The 16,808-nt window shown below is 46.8% G+C and overlaps 1 protein-coding gene across 4 annotated transcripts in view; it reads right to left on the reverse strand.

The window, feature by feature from the left end:
* Positions 1-15,268, reverse strand: part of FBXL16 (F-box and leucine rich repeat protein 16) — a 61,457-nt gene extending 46,189 nt beyond the window's left edge. For 2 of the 4 annotated variants that reach the window (XM_053364747.1, XM_053364750.1), the window contains exon 1: positions 7,566-8,256. The gene's annotated coding sequence lies outside the window, so the exon portion shown is untranslated. Of the gene's footprint in view, positions 1-7,565; positions 8,269-15,198 lie in introns of those variants that run through there. The other 2 variants (XM_053364749.1, XM_053364748.1) reach the window with 2 other exon arrangements.
* Between the last annotated feature and the right edge of the window lie 1,540 nt (positions 15,269-16,808).

Genomic DNA, 16,808 nt, shown 5'->3' on the forward strand with positions numbered 1-16,808 from the left:
AACAGGTCTTCAGAGGCAGGCAGGGCCCACAGCCAGTCAGACCAGTGACAATTCATAAGGAATCAGCCAGGCTGCTAAGACAACAGCTCTTCTTGGGAGAGTTGCAGCCAGCATTTGCCACAGTGATCTGTCCAGGGTCCTGACAGACCTGCCTTTTTGTGATCCTGCAGAGCCTACCTTGACTCTGCTCTACCAGACTGGACTTTGCATTGTTATTGGTTGTGACTCTTCCTCTTCCTCACATAACCCTGCCTTGCCAGGAAGTGCCAAATCCTCAACACAGTCTTCCCCAGAAGCCTTGAGCCAAGCTAGAAGAGGACATCAACAGGATAGGTCTCTACTGTTTAGCCAGCACCTGCTGAAGACCTTCCTCTTCCAACAAGCCTTTCATATAGATATTTACACTGGAATGCTTTTAATATATGTGTGTGTGTGTGTGTGTGTGTGTGTGTGTGTGTGTGTGTGTGTATGTATGTGTATATATATATATATATATATATATATATATATATATATATACAGTCGTAACTTGTTTGTCGAACAGAATCCGTTTCAGAAGTCGGTTCGACTTCTGAAAAGTTTGCAACCAAGGTGTGGCTTCTGATTGGCTGATTGGCTCTGGAAACAATGCCAACAGCCAAAAAAGACATTCGGCTTCCAAAAAACATTCGCAAACCAGAACACTTATTTCCAGGTTTGCAGTGTTTGGGAGCCAAACGTCTGAGTACCAAGGCATTCGACAACCAAGGTACGACTGTATATGGAATTGTTTTTCATCGTTGATTGTTTTATCAGTAATGTGTTTGCTGCCCTGGGCTCCTCTGGATGGACAGATGGGATGATACAATAAACAACAACAACAAGGCATATCACCATTAAGGAAACTCTACTGGTCAGTTCACCTATGCATCACTTGCTGGTGGCAGCATCAAGCAACAGGTTGAATGTGTGAATGAGCCACCTATTGCCCACTTAGAGTGTTCCTGTCACCAGATGCTGACTCAAAGGCAAACGTTTTGCCACGGAGGCAGTTCCTGTATGCAGCTATGAGAGTCCAAAGTCTTGAGTGCCCCATCCCTAGCTGAGGCGGTTCTGTTTGGGTAATCTTACCATCTCTTCCCTTAGGAACTGGCTCACACAACTTTCTTGTGAATACTGTATTAAACTTTGGAGGGTGGTGGTGGGGAACAGGTCTGATATTTTTGGAAGTGAGATACTGTGAAAATTTAAAGGTGCTAATTTGTGACATTTAAGTGCAAAAGCTTTTCTGGCCTGAAGGGAAAGCTGTTTTGAATATCTCATTTTTTTCAATATCTCTTCAGTAGAGTGAGCTACCAGGTTCAATTAATGTGACATCTAAACTGCTCACTGCAGCAATCGCCTCACTCCCCCCAAATATTTTGTGTAATCGTTTAGAGGTTTGCAAACTTCAGGCAAGTAATGATACCTTTCCCCCACCTCCTGAATTATATATATTTTTTCTAAATTAAAGTTGGAGTGTAAGAACAGCCCTGCTGTATCAGGTCTGTGGCCATGTAGTCCAACACCCTGTTCGCATGGAAGCCAGGCAGGTGCCTAAGGGAGGCCTGCAAGCAAGATCTGAATGCAATAGCACTGTCCCTATAGGAATGGAGGAAGCTGCCTAATACCAAGCCAGGCTAGCTCAGCATCATAGCTGCTCTGGCAGGTCTTCTGCAGGGTTTCAGGCAGAGAAGGATCTTTTGCCTCACCTGCTATTTTGTACAGGGGCAGAGCATCTGCTTGGCATGCAGAAGGTCCCACGTTCAACCCCTGGCATATCCAGGTAGGGCTGAGAGAGACTTGCCACCTGAAACCCTGGGGATGCACTGCTGGTCAGCGTAGACAATACTAGGCCCAATGGACCAATGGTCTGAGTATGAGGCAGCTTCCTATGTTCCTATCTAATTAAAAATGCCAGGAATTGAACCTAAGGCCTTCTGCTTGCAAAGCACATGTTTTACCACTAAGGAGTACAATATTGCCCATTGGTCTAGTCAAAAGTTTTGTTTTCACTCTATTAATGTGCTGCATTTCCTCACAGGGACACCCTTTCCTCCACGTGGTTTGAGAGGCAGAAACAGTAACCAGCTTTTAAAACACCTCTTAAACATACAGTATAGGATTGCATTCCTCTAACGCCCCATCTGCACTATTTGAAGCATCATCGTACCACTTTAAACAGTTGTGGCTTCCCCTAAATTTCCTGGGAACTGTAGTTTGTTCAGGGTGTTGAGAGTTGTTAGGAGAAACCCCCTTCCCCTCATCCTGCTACAACTCCAGGTGTGGTTTAATAGTCAATCCCTCTTCACGAGGAATTCTGGGAACTGTAACATTGGACATGACCCCTCTGTGTTCACCCAAGCCATCCTAGATTCTTGATTCCCAATTCTTAAACTTTTTCATTCATGCACTGCTCCATTTTATCTATGGTATATAGTTTCAATTCTGGTTTCATTTACCTTTTAAAAGACATTTTATTCAATTGTGTATATATATGAAATTTATTTTTATATTAAGCAGATTTAAATATAGAGAGAAAAATAAGTAAATACATTTCTGTCTGAAGGGCTGCAAGAATAAGGACTCCCAGTCCAGTGCTTCTGAGTGAATCACTGTGCTGGACCCACGTCTGCACTGGAAACAGGAAGAACTGGGGCACTGACTCATGCCTGAGTGTGGCTAATCTTGCTACCTCTCTGCAGCAGGTGTGATTGGATCATCCAATCACACCTGATGCAGAAAACCAAGCATATAAACATAAGAATATAAAAGGAGCCCCACTGGATCAGACCAATGGCCCATTTGGTCCAGCATCCTGGACCCAAGCACAAGAGCACTTCTCTCCTCCTTTGCAATTCCCAGCACTGGTATTTAGTGGCATACAGTCTCTGACAGCAGAAGTGGTACCCAGTTTAGGAACGTAAGAAGAGCCGTGCTGCATCAGGCCAAAGGCTCATCTAGCCCAGCATCCTGCTGTCCAGCGGAGATTCCTATGGGAAGCCTGAAAGCAGGACTTGAGCGCAACAGCCGTCTCCTCACTTGTGATTCCCAGCATCTGGTCTTCAGAGCAGTGGCAGCAGAGCATAGCCATTGTGTCTAGCAGCCTTCTCCATGAACTTCTCCAATTGTCTTTCAAAGCCATCCAATTGGGTGGCCATCAATATATCCGGTGGGAGCAAATAATATAGTTTTAACTATGCACTGTTGTATGTCCTGAATCCTCAGATATCTCCATTGTGAGAGAGGGAGAATTTTTTTCTCTCTGTCTACTTTCTCCACACCATGTATAATTTCATAAACTTCTACCATGTCGCCCTTTATTCATCTTTTCTATGAACTAAAAAGTTCCAAATGCTGTAAGCTTTCCTCTAGGAGAGTCGCTCCATCCTCTTTATTTATCACCTAGAGAATTGTGTTTGTGTGCACACCAAAATCTGGAGAACTTTTGGCATATGTGCCGTTTAAAATTTTCTGAAAGGGATCCCCACAATGTACCCACACAGAGCATTTGAAGGTAGGGTGGTCAGTTATGCATTAGCAAAAGAAAAAGGAAAAAAGGAGTAAGTGAATCACTGGAGATGGAAGGAAGTCCTTCTTCATGCAGTGCATAGTTAAACTATGGAACTCACTGCCACAAGGGTCCATGATATGGCCACCAACTTGGATGGCTTTAAAATAGGATTAGACAAATTCCTGAAGAATCAGTTGATCAACGGCTGGTAGAAACAATGGCTATGTTCTTCCTTCATGATCAGTTGCTGGAAACTATGGGGTGGGGGTAGCTGTGCTCTTGTGCTCAAGTCCTGCTTGAGGGTTGCCCACAAGCATCTGGGCAGCCACTGTGAGAACAGGACGGTGGGCTAGATGTGCCATTGGCCCCATGCAGCAGGCTCTTCTTACATTCTTATGAGAGTCATGTATAATGAATGGTCGGCTTGGGCCTTCAGATCCCTCCTGAAGAGCCACCTTCTCTTTGAACCTTTTCGCACAGCCTCCCACTTCCCACATCTAACTGAGCCTGCAGCCAAACCTCAACACGTGCAACTGAAACAAGCCGATATTCCTCCTCTATTTATTCTGGCTGCACTTCCCTCCTTTTCCTTGGTTTAGACCAGGTGTGGTTAACATTAGGCCTTCCAGATGTTGCTGAACTACAGCTCCCATCAGCCCTAGCAAGCATGGTCAATGGCCAGGGATGATGGGAGTTGTAGTTCAGCGACATCTGGAGGGCCAAATGTTCCCCCAACCCTGATTTAAATTGGAAGGTCCTCGAGGCAGGGATCTGTCATCTGCTACTCTGGCAATACAAATGGATGATAAGGAGGCTGTCCTTTTATAGACACAAGAGAGTTCCTAAATTCATTTGTGAAAAATTTCAGCATACACAGTCACACAGTACCAGCATTGCTACCTTTTAACAACTCCCCCCCTTTTTTCAAGTGAGGAAACAGCTGTGTGCGAAGCAGGAATTTTGCAGATGATTTCGCCACTAACAACCCAATACAACTACAGGAGGCAGTGATGGCCATCAACTTGTTTTAAAAGAAGACTGGACGAATTCACAGAGGAGAAGGTCACTGATGGCTACTAGCCAGGATGACTCTGTTCTGCCTCCGTGGTCAGAGGCACCAATGCTTCTGAGTACTAGTTGCTGAGAACCACAGGAGGGGAGAATGTTATTATGCTCAGGTCCTGCTTGAGAATTTCCCCACAGGCATCTGGCTGGCCATTGTGAGAACAGGATGCTGGACTAGATGGGCATTGGCCTGATCCATCAGGGATCTTCTTATGCCCTCCAGATGTTTGGGGCTATTCTTTCATCAGTCCCAGACAGGAGCTGCCACCCTAAACCTCTGGAGGGAAGCAGATTATGAAAGCCTGTCTGAGGGCTTCTCCATACCTTCCTTTGCCCCACCATTTTCTTCCTGGGGAAACCCAGTTGTTTGCACTGCATTGGAACAAATGGCCATTGGGTTTTCCATGGATTTTCATTTGTTCTGATTTAGTGCGAAGGAGAGGGTTATCCCGGGGAAAGTGTCACGTCAAAGGCAAAACCACTTGGACCAGTGTCTAGAAAGTGTGGGTCAAGTGTGAAACCGCTTGGACCTAAGCTTTTTAGGCACAGGACAAGCAGAAATGTGGATGAGCTCTTACACAGAGTGAAGCAAACACCAACCAACCCAGCATGCTGAAACTGAACCTTGGGTGACCCCTTGCCCTTCTTTCTAATGGCAGGCATGGATCCCACAGAAAATAGTTTCTTTGAGCATATGCAAAATGTTTTGTTTGCCACTACTGAGAATAGCCACAGCCAGCTCCCACATGTCTGGGCTTAGCGATTATGGATTTCCAACGCAGCAGGCACAATTTAACCAGGGAATGGCCATTTTTAGAACAGAAACAGTGAAGAACACAGCCCACCATAATCTGCTCATTGTTTATGTTATTATGGGGAATCAGCACAGCTAAACTTGCACGACTACCAGCCCTGTTTAGTTAACAACTGCGGCGTCTTTCAGTGCTAAATTAAGACTGAATTATTATCGGCTCTCTCTCACACCTTCACAATGTTTACACCACAACCCTCTTTTCATATCAGAATTCAGTTCTCAAACAGAGAGGGCAGCACATCTGGCATATGCCAGGATATGTTTCACCAACCATTGGAATTTCCAACTGACCAGAAAATAAAAATGGCCTAGGCTGTTCTTCTGCCTTTCACAGCTGCTTCATGGACAGATATCAGCAGGTGAAGCTTTTGGAGTGCAAGGACACACACCTGTTCATCTGACAACATCTGTGGCTCAGCTCCAGGTATTTGGGAAAGGTGCAGGAGCAGAGGCTAGAAAAAGAGTTGGCAACTCTACTGCTTGTTAACAGGGGTAGGGAGAGAACCACATCTCACCAGCTGCCACACTCATGGAACAAGGGATCAAGATTTTCAGGACAGAGCACACAAGTTGGAGCCTCCAAAACAGTCATTTTAGAAAGAAACCAAGCCCCAAATTCAACGAGAAAACAGAAGCTCTCCAGCTAGCCACAGACCACTCTCTTAAGCATGGGAAGAAAGCTGCAGAGATATCTTTCAAACAACACAGCCCTCGCATCACCAACCCAAAAATAAATCCACTGCATTTCGAAACAATAACAGGCAAGCCAAACAGCATCCTGCTGAAATCTGCCATTGGTGTCTCCTCTATGGCTGCTGATCACTACAGTGCCATTCCAAATCTCGGCTCTTGGCAGTCTCTAGGCAGAACCCCCAAGAAGACTATTTGCTCTTTGTGTGTGTGTGTGTGTGTGTGTGTGTGTGTGTGTGTGTGTGTATATGGGAAGGGGAGCTTTTGATAGTGTTGCCACTTTTTAATTAAAAAACCCCCAACCCTTCTGGTGTGCCTTTAACTACAGAACCCTGAAAAAATGTAACAGGTGACACTTTCCTGGGTCATTTCTTGTTCTGCGCCAGTCAACCTGTTTTTTATTTTTATTTTTGTACCAGAGGTTCTTAGGGGGGAAGCATAGGTATGGGGGGGGGGGAAGGTCCAGAAAATTAAATTTGTGCAGACCAAATCTGTGCATGGAAATAATTCTTGACGAGTTCAGTGGAGCTTACTCCCAGGCAAGTGTTCCTAGCAGTGGACTCTCAAGACCCACACAGAAGTGGATATACGACATCAAACAAAAATTCCTGCGTTGTTATTATTATTTCTTTCTTTAAAAAAACCAAACCATTTTTTCAACCAGGATGGAAGGCAAGAGACCAAACAGCAGGGCCCTCTTCTCTTTCCACTGGGCAGAGAAGCAAAATCCAAAACAGTCAGGTCAGGCTTGCCCTGTTTTCTTTCTCCCAGTCTACCTTCTTTCCAAACTAAGAGATCCACGTGGGGCCCAAAAATCAACCATCTCACCGCCACATCCTCTCGGCCAGCCCAGATGGGGATCAGGAAATGGCGCCATCAAGACACCCCCCAAATCCATGAATCACAACAGCAGCAACACCCCCCGCTCCCCGAAAAAGAATGACAACAACAACAACAGTGTGTCCCACTCAACACGCAGCCTCTCAATGAGATTGCCTTGGTAGCGATCCACTAAAATTTCCATTCAATGCAGCAAACCAAAACTGGGGGAGGGGGGTGTTTGGGCAGGAGGGGTCAAATTCCTCCCCCCAATCTAAAAACAACCACCACCTAGGCTGCCAGACTATATTAGAGTATCTGCTGGAGACAGATAGAAACACAGAGTCGGATCCCTGTTAAGCAAAGCAAGGAGGTTTGTCCTTATGTAACACTGGCTTTGAGATGCTCTGATCTTCATTGAGGAGGGATGTAATTACAGCCCCTGGATGGTCTCTCCCTTGGTGGTGCAAATGCAAGAAAAACCCTCTGGGTGGGATGCCATCCTACAGACATCAATACCTGGTGGGAAGGTATTCGGGGGAGAGGGAGGGAGGGAGGGAGGGAGTGTGTGTGTGCAAGCGTGAGAGAGAGAGAGGGAGATATTTGTGCTGTAAAGGATTAAATACACAGATGCAGCATGCTTACCTCCAGGAGAGTCGTTTTAGCTCATGCCATGCCTTCCGCACACCGACGGCCTTTTCATGTAAGGAAGAGAAGCATCAGGGACCGGATGGAGGGATGCCAGAGGTGGTGGTGGGGGGACAGCAAAGAGGAGTCGAAATCTCCCTTGTTTTCCAATCCAGCCTGATGGAGAACCTCAGCCAGGGAACCTTCTTCCTTCTCCCCTCTCCTCCAGCACACAAACCTCCTGCTTCCAGCCTGCTCAGAGGAGAATCCACGGCTGGTCTCTGTTGTTTTCAGAAATGGAGATGGGAGACAGAGGGAGGGGGGAGACAGAGAATAATACTAACAACAACAACCTGGGGGGGGGGAATACTCGGAGAGATGCATCCCACCAGATCAGGATGAATGGAGCTGCAGAAGAGGTGGCAGCGATGGGAAAATAGGCGTCCCCTTCTTTTCTCTCCTCCTCTCCCCCCCCCCCCGCAACAAAAATCAAGAGATGGTTATCCAGAGTGCAGGGAATGAAAGATGCTGGCGTTGGTTCTCTCTCTCTCTCTCTGCCTGTTTCCCTCCCTCAACACACACTCACATGCACACACACCCGCTTGCAGGCATGTTCATGCACGCACCCTCAAGTGTCGTAGAGCAAAGCCAGTTAAAGAGGCACGGCTGTTATTATCAATAATGCATGACTGCAGGCCGGTGAGTCCCATCTCTCTCTCTCCCCCCCCCCCCCCACCTCTGCACACTCACTCACACAGAGAGATATACACACCCCTCCTGGCTTGGATCCTAAAGAGATTACAACAACCGCTCGCTGTGAATAAATACAAGGGCTCCCCACTCTCCTCCTTTACGGACTTACCTTGTTTTGATTTGGATTATTTTTACAGTTTAGGTCGATCAAGTGGGGTTGGGTTTGCAAGAGATCTATTGCAAACCGTATATATCTATATCTGCAAGCTCGGGAGGGAGGGAGGGATGAAATGATGGATAGGGGATTAGTGTGTATGGTTTATAATAGGGCTGTCAAGAGGCTTTTTATAGCCCCATCAACAACCCAGTTGAGCCTGGACTTAAACCAATTTACATTCCGATCCTAAGACTTGCAGTGCCAAGGTATGGCCAGCAGCTCTGAAGGCCAGGCCCAGGGTGTTTCAAGACAGTTTCTGACTTCCAAGATTCAAATCAAACCTCTCCTCCCCACTGCGTTCATTGCCGCTAGGGATGGGCAAATATGTCCATTTCAGTTCCTTTCAGTTTCTCATTTTAGTTCTCCTCATTTCCACATTTGTTTGCAATTAAAAAAACAAACAAAAGTCCTCATGAAAATTCAGCAGTAGTGTGAATTTCCGCTAATATACATATATTTGTATTCTATTTTGTCCAATATACACAATTTCTACAATTTGAGGAAAGGCAAAGCAAATCCCTCCTTATATAATGCATTTTGGTATGCTGCTTTCCCAAACAGATGCATTTCTGGACACACTTTACCCAAAGCTTAGTTGGTTAGAGCGAGGTGCTGATGACCCCAAGGTTGAAAGTTCAATCCCCGTATTGGGACAGCTGCTCATTCCTGCATTGCAAGGGGTTGGAGTAGATGACCCTCAGGGTCCCTTCCAACTTGACTACAATTCTATGATTCTAAGTGCATGCATTTTTGTCCACATTTCTTGGCTGGAGAACCATGGTGCAAAATGCAGCAAGGTGCAAATTTCAAAGCATGACTGCATTTGGGTTTGTGTACTGACCCAGAAAGGGCAAATTAGGTGGGTTCACCTAAAATGCAAACTGAATCCAATTTCTCCCTCATCCCCAATCACCATGTTTTGTTTTAATTTTTTGAGGGGGAATTAGGAACGAAATGAATATCCATGTTCCCCCACCCACATTTTCCCTGAGCTGATTAGTAGCATGGACAGAGCAGCATGTTTCTGAATGGTTATTGATGTTCCACAAAGCAGCAGCAACTACCACCAGCACAGAAAGTAAAGGGGGGGGGGAGAATGTGACATATTAGCAAACTATTTTACTGAATCCTACCACACAAGAGCCTACTGTACAAAACAAGAGAAGCCACACAATGGTCTGGTGGGCTGGGGAACCTGTCGCCCTCCAGAAGTTATTCGAACGCAATGTCCAGCATCCCTGATCATTGGCTATGCTGGCATTGCCCAAGGGAAATTGGGGTCATCCAGTGGCGTAGCGTGGGTTGTCAGCACCCGGGGCAAGGCAAGTAATTTGCGCCCCCTAACCCGTGGATTTGCGCCCCCTAACCCTAACCCCCAGATGTTGCGCCCGGTGCGGCCGGCCCCCCCTGCACCCCCCACGCTACGCCACTGGGGTCATCTGGGGCTGAGCCGAGTCGGAGTCCAACCACATGTGGTTTTGTATTGTGTTTTAATTTGTTGGAAGCCACCCGGAGCGGCTGGGGGAACTCAGTCAGATGGGCAGCATATAAATAATAAATTGTTGTTATTATTATGTGGAGGGCACCATGTTGGCCACCTCTGGTAGGGCAGAAGGCAGGCAGCCCAACTGCAGGTGGAGCCGGAGCCAATGACACAACTCCTTCTTGTTTTGTCCCCCTCCTCCCCTCCCTGCTGAGTTCAACAAGGACAACATGGAGACAGAGGAGGAGAAAGCTGGCAGGCAGAGCCCCATTCACCCTAATGGAAGCAGCCTCTATTGCTTAACAGTGTTTGGGTTTATTATTACAGTGGTACCTCGGGTTACATACGCTTCAGGTTACATATGCTTCAGGTTACAGACTCCGCTAACCCAGAAATAGTGCTACAGGTTAAGAACTTTGCTTCAGGATAAGAACAGAAATCGTGCTCCGGCGGCGTGGCAGCAGCAGGAGGCCCCATTAGCGAAAGTGGTGCTTCAGGTTAAGAACAGTTTCAGGTTAAGTATGGACCTCCAGAACGAATTAAGTACTTAACCCGAGGTACCACTGTATTAAATGCAAGGGTATCATCACATACACTAATATCAGTATTCTGTGTCTCATTATACAGCCAAAATCCACACAAAAAGAATATGTATCAGAGTGGTTGGGGGAAACCTCTGAGGTTTACATAAATTGCAAAAATTATGGAGGGGGCAACTCAGGGGGAACGGGACCCAGGCCAGTGAATGTTGAGCATGCTCACTGGGTATGAACTACTTGGGGTGGTGTGTCTGGAACTCAGAGCTGTGCACTGTGTTGCAAGACCCACGTCATCCCTCTAGTTCAAGGTGTGAGTGCCATTCCTTATGTAGCCAAAACAGCTCCACTTATGCACCAGAGAGAGGTGTTAGCAGGCTTGAGGAAGCCCTAAGGTTTTCAGAAGTACAAAAAATATTTAGGGGAGGGGGAATCCAAAATGGGTAGCAGCTAAAAAAGAAAAAAGTTCAGTGCAGACTAAGCATACCCAATGAGCACACAATGCTAATTTACTAGGGGGAAATGGAAAACTCAAGGGGTGGGGCGAGGAGGGGTAGAAGAAATCAAACAGTATTGTAAGGGAGGCCATGGTTGTCTGACTGGAACAGTGAACAGGAACACTCCACACACTGCAACCTTTTGCTTTAGTTCCCTTTAGTTCCCTTTATTGTCATTTATTACTTTTGCAAACTGCCCTTCGTCCACAGATCTCAGGGTGGTTCACAACATAAAAATACAAAATACATGATTAAAACAAAAAGAAAAAAACACAAACCAATCATGCCCCCTCCCTGCTACCCCCTCCTACAAACACATTTAAAAGGGGTATAAGATGTCAGTCAGTCAGTCAAAGGCCTGGTTGAATAGGAACCTTTTTGCTTGGCACCTAAAGGTGTATAATGAAGGCATCAGGTGAGCCTCCCTGGGAAGAGCATTCCACAAATGGGGAGCCACTGCAGAGAAGGCCTGTTCTCATGTTGTCAGACCTCTTACAGAGGAGGCACAAAAGGAAGGGCCTCAGAGGATGATCTCAGGGTCAAGGTCGGTTCATATGGAGAGAGGCAGTCCTTGAGGTATTGCATTATTCTGCCAAGGAGCTCAAGGTGGTATATTCCCCTTGCTCTCTGTTTTATCCCAGCAGCCCTATTAGGTAGGCTAGGCTGAGACAGGGACAGGGACTGACCCAAGGTCACCAAGTACGCTTCTTGGGGATTTGAACCCTGGTCTCTCAGGTTGTAGTCAGACACTCCAGCCACGGCCAAACACTGACGCCCACTTGTTTAACAGAATGTTTTACCTCAGAATGGACCTGAGTAAGGTTGCACTTTTTTGGGAAAGCTTGGCACATCCAGTGTCGGGATAGGCACTGATAGAGGGTGGCGGTGGAGGAGGGGCAATGTGTACCTTGTTTCAGATGCCTGTGTGCTAGAGTCAAAGTGCAGAGATTCATCACCTGCCATAGAGATGGGCACTATAGATGGTCCCTCCAGATGCTGCTGGACTTGCATCTCCCGTCAGCGCCAGCCAGCGTAGCCAATGGTCCAGCGTGATGCCCAGTGACACCTGCAAGGCCACAGGTTCCTCATCCCTGATCTAAAAGATTGGGGTGGGGGGGGGGAGAGAATGAAGCCTAAAGAATTCTGGTTGATGTATGTATCTGCTTGCATTTTTGTGCAGGACCCCCAAGATTATGCAGACACAAACACACACACACAGGTACCAGAAAACTTGACCTGTCCCCTAGTAAACAAGGGCAGACAGTTGGAATGCCTGTAATCAGATCCTGGCAGGGACCCTAATTAGGTGGGAGCCCTGCTCTGTAGGTTACTTAGCATAATGATTAATCCAGCCCAGTCGCTGAGTGATAAAAGGACAGTGAGGAAGAAGAACCATCTTGAACCTAAGGCGGGCGAGGGGGGGTAGGTGAAAAAAGTGGAAGGGAAAATCTGTCTAGAGAAAGGGTCGGCTAATATGCAGGGAATGTGTGTGTGTGTGTGTTAGAGAGAGAAAGGAGGGAGGAAATGTTTCTATTTTAAGAGCTGCAGTCTCCCTCTTCCTCTCCGCCAGCCCCCCCCCCTAGCATTTTGCACGCCTGCCAGATTGAGAAACCTGACCTGCCTTTTAAATAACCAAGGAGGAGGGGGAGGCAGAGGCGGCCGCCATCCCTGCAGGCCCTATCCTGGGTTTCATCAGCCATTCACAGGCCCCGGGGACAGGCCGGTCCCAGTGGCAGCTGGGGAAAGAACCTTTTACTGACTCTCGCATTCGGTGGCAAGGAGGATATGGCGTCCCTTGGCAGATAAACACGACTTCTGCCTCCTCCTCCCATCCCCTGCTGCGTCCTTAATTTATGAGCAGTGCAACTCCTCCCCCCCCCAGCTCCACCCTGGTGGGGTATTTTAGCTGAAGGGAGCAGGTGTCATGGCAACAGCAGCAGAGGGACATGGGTGAAACCCTAAAAACTATACAGGGAGCTTCCGAAAGATTGCTTTCTGCTCAAGAGCCTTCTTGCACCCTCCTCTCAATGAAGGATACAAACTGTTACTGGGCCTTGCTTGCTCTCTCAGCTTGCTGTAGCCCATTAAACTTTGTCCCACAGAACTTAATGGAAGCCACTAAGAGCTATGCATGAGGGGTAGTCAGGAGAAATCCAGCCTTGAAAGGTGAACCTGTCTGGTCTGAAATTTCATTTTGAAATTTGCATTTCTCTGAATTTTGCCACCAAGGTTTCCATCCAGGTGTCCAATAAAAGAAAAAGAGTGAATGCACAGACTTGGGCAAAGTGTGTGAGAACATGTATGTATTAGTGAAGATGGTATACAATATGTGTTATATCAAAGGAAGTTGCATACAGATATATAGACTTCTTAGCCGCCATTGCTTCACCATACCCAAATCCATCCTTTTGTTTCATCCCATATAAGCAGAAATAATCATCCAACTATGCCCAAAACCTAGCTCCCAATGAGGTGGTTTTAAAACATGGGTTTGGGGAGCATTCCCCAAGTAGAGCACTAATATGCACATCTTTGCAAAGCAATTTCCTCTAAAATAGTCCCTGGGTAGTCCTGCCCCAAGCAGACCAGTGAGCAACTCAAATGTGAAATAATCAGAAATAAACCCTCTGCAATAGGAAATCAAGATTGCATGTTTGCATGATCATTCTTTGATGATTTCATCCTGACCTCATGCAGATGACTCTGCCAGGCAAGCATTTGGTATATGATGAGGCAGAAATCCAAATGCAGCTGCTAGGGTGGTAAGTGGGGCAGCCCAATGTCACCAGTCTTGACATTGCTGCACTGACTGCCAGGGAATTACTCTACTCATAACTTTATGTGCTCATAACTAACACCCTAATGGCTTAGGAGACAATTACCCAGAAGAGTGCCTTATCCAATGACAAACTGATAGGAAACTGGAATTGACAAATTCACCCATTCTAACCTATAGGAGCACCAGGTGTCTTACCAGGTAGTCAGCTGACCTACAAAAGACATCATGTGATTTGTCTTGGACGGTGCCAATTGACCAAGGCAGGATAAGGGAGATAAAAAAAGGGATCCCAGTAGGAAAACTATCTTGGCCCACAGATAAATTCCAAACCCGGTTGGTGGGTTTAGACATCAGGTAAGGAAGGAAATGCCAGAAGAGGAGTCATGTTTAGACAGGCCTCTTAAGCACTGCCCAGAAGAATGGGAAAGGGTCATGTATCACCCCTGCCCCCTGCAGAAAAGTTTCAACCCATGTGGCATCTTCAGGTGTGAACAGAGAACACTCCCTACCTTAAACCCTAAAGAGCAGCAGACAGTCAGCGTAGACAATAGTAAGGCCACATCCACACCATACATTTAAAGCCCTATGATACCACTTTAAACAGTCAGGGCTTCCCGCAAAGAATTCTGGGAGCTGTAGTTTGTTAAAGGTGCTGAGAGTTGTTAGGAGATTCCCATTCCCCTTGCAGGTTACAGTTCTCAGAGTTGGTTTTAATTATCAATCTCTCCTCACAGGGAACTCTATGAATTGTAACACCATGAAGGGATTGGGGGGGTGTCTCCTGATAACGCTAAGCAACATTAACAAACTACAGCTCCCAGAATTCTTTGGGGGAAGCCATGACTATTTAAAGTGGTATCATAGTGCTTTAAATTTATGGTGTTAATATGATCTCAGTTAGACGAGGCAATGAATTGGCTCCTGTGATAAGGCAGCTTCCTATGTTTCTGTGGGGAACATGTCACTAAATACTCCGGGGGGGGGGAGGAATCCCCTTCATGTAGAAAACCAGCACTTCAGGGAGCGAGCCTGATTTCCCCCCCTGACATGCTAATTTTCTTTCTTCATTTTATGGTGTGGAAGAGCACTCCGTGGTGTGAAATCTCCACCAGCCACCTGAAGTGGTACAGTCCAAACACTTAGGCCGACCTGCCTCTAGGAGGACTAAGGTTTATGTTTCATTCATGCACCGGATGACATGTGAGGATTTCTCTTTCTCTCTCTCTTTCTCCTATCCTTCTTGCAGAAAAGCACTTCCACAGTGCTCAGGGTATACACACAAAAACATTGCCTTCCCTACTCTCCACAGCAATTGAAATAGATATAATGTCCTTCTGCATATTAAATATTTTATAAAAAGCCTGATTCTTCCTGAGCCCAAATCTCCACCGCTCCCTCCTCCCACTCTGCCGGAAACAAACATAAGCAGAGCAGGGGGTGTGAAACCTCTCAGCAGGCGCTCAGTCACCGTTTGGCCAGCTCCTACCCAAGATAGACTGCACTGCAGATGACTCAGGCTCCCAGCTGTCACCACGGCAACCGGTGTCGCCTAGCAATGCCTGCCTCCCAGTAACCACGGTCTCCTAGCAATAGGATGGATATATATATATATATATATATATATATATATATATATGAGAGAATTTTTTTTTCACAGCTCTGGGTGGAGAGTTTAAAGTTATTTTTGGTATTCCTGCAAATCAATAGATAGCTCTCTTTGCTGTTGGAGAATAGGCTTGCTAGGTATTTTGTTCTCTCTCTCTTTCTATGTTAGCAAAGCATACTTGGTACTTAGTTGCAAGCCAGCTTATGTGCCTCATTTGTGGGACAAGTGGAATCTTTGCCCCAGGCTCCCAGAAGCGTAAAACTGAAAGTTCCTCTTCGGAAGCTGTCTTATAATGAGTCAGACCATGGGTCCATTTAGCTCAGGATTGTCAATGATGATGGCAGGTCCACGCCATAGAGCCAATACAAGACACATTTAAAGCACCTGACTTCCCCCAAAAGAATCATGGGAACTGTAGTTTCCCCCTCACAGGGCTACGACCCCCAACCCTCTTTATAAACTACGGTTCCCAAGATTCTTTGGGGTGAAGTCAGGTGCTTCAAATGTGCACTTGGCATGCTTTAAATGCATGGTAATGACAGTGTCTCTCAGGGATTCAGACTTGGGATATCCTCACCTGAGGATGGCAGGGGTTGAATCTTGAACCTTCTGCATACAAATCAGGTGTCCTGCCATTGAGCTCCGACCCTACCTGAAAGCTCCCTATACTGAGCAAGGCCCTTGGTTGATCTAGTTCAGTATTGTTGTCAATCACTGGCAGCAACCTTCCGGAATTTCAGAAAGGGTTTTCAATCCCGGGGATTGAACCTGGGTCTTTCTGCAGGCATAGAAGATGTTCTTCCTCCTCCTGGCTTCTTCCAGAGAAACCAGGGGCAGCCCCAAACATTTTTGCTGCTTAAGGGCAAGGGCAAGATGGACCTGTCACCTTCCATGTATAAAATCCAAGTGGGAGCAGAATCTCACTTCAGTACTGGTGAAGGAACAGCGCCTTCTGCTGCATCTAGGAATGGCCAAATAGCTTAGACTCGCAGTGGTTCTCAACCTGTGGGTCCCCAGATGTTGTTGGACTACAACTCCCATCATCCCTGTGCTCTGGCCTTGCTAGCTAGGGGTGATGGGAGTTGTAGTTCAACAACATCTGGGGACCCACAGGTTGAGAAAGGCTGGCTTAGAGGGTACAAGTTAGCTTCGGGGTCTCTGAGGGGAATGGGGGAGCCCTACTTTCTTGCCCCTGGGGATTTGCTACCTGAGGCGGCTGCCCCACTCAGCCTAATGGTAGGGCTGACGATGCATTCAGGGCAGGCAAACAAACAAATGCCTCGCCCGTAACATGTAGTTAACTGATGGGATTTACAGCTACAGGAAATAACAGTTAGCAGAGGTTGCCAGCCTTTGGGGGCCTGTAGGCACATCCGGATTTCTGATAAAGTGCTGAGGATGCCAGTCACAAAATGGCTGCCATGGGGTGCGGCAGAACACAAAATGGCTG

The sequence above is a fragment of the Podarcis raffonei genome, chromosome 14 (genome assembly GCF_027172205.1).
Source record: "Podarcis raffonei isolate rPodRaf1 chromosome 14, rPodRaf1.pri, whole genome shotgun sequence".
NCBI lineage: Eukaryota > Metazoa > Chordata > Lepidosauria > Squamata > Lacertidae > Podarcis > Podarcis raffonei.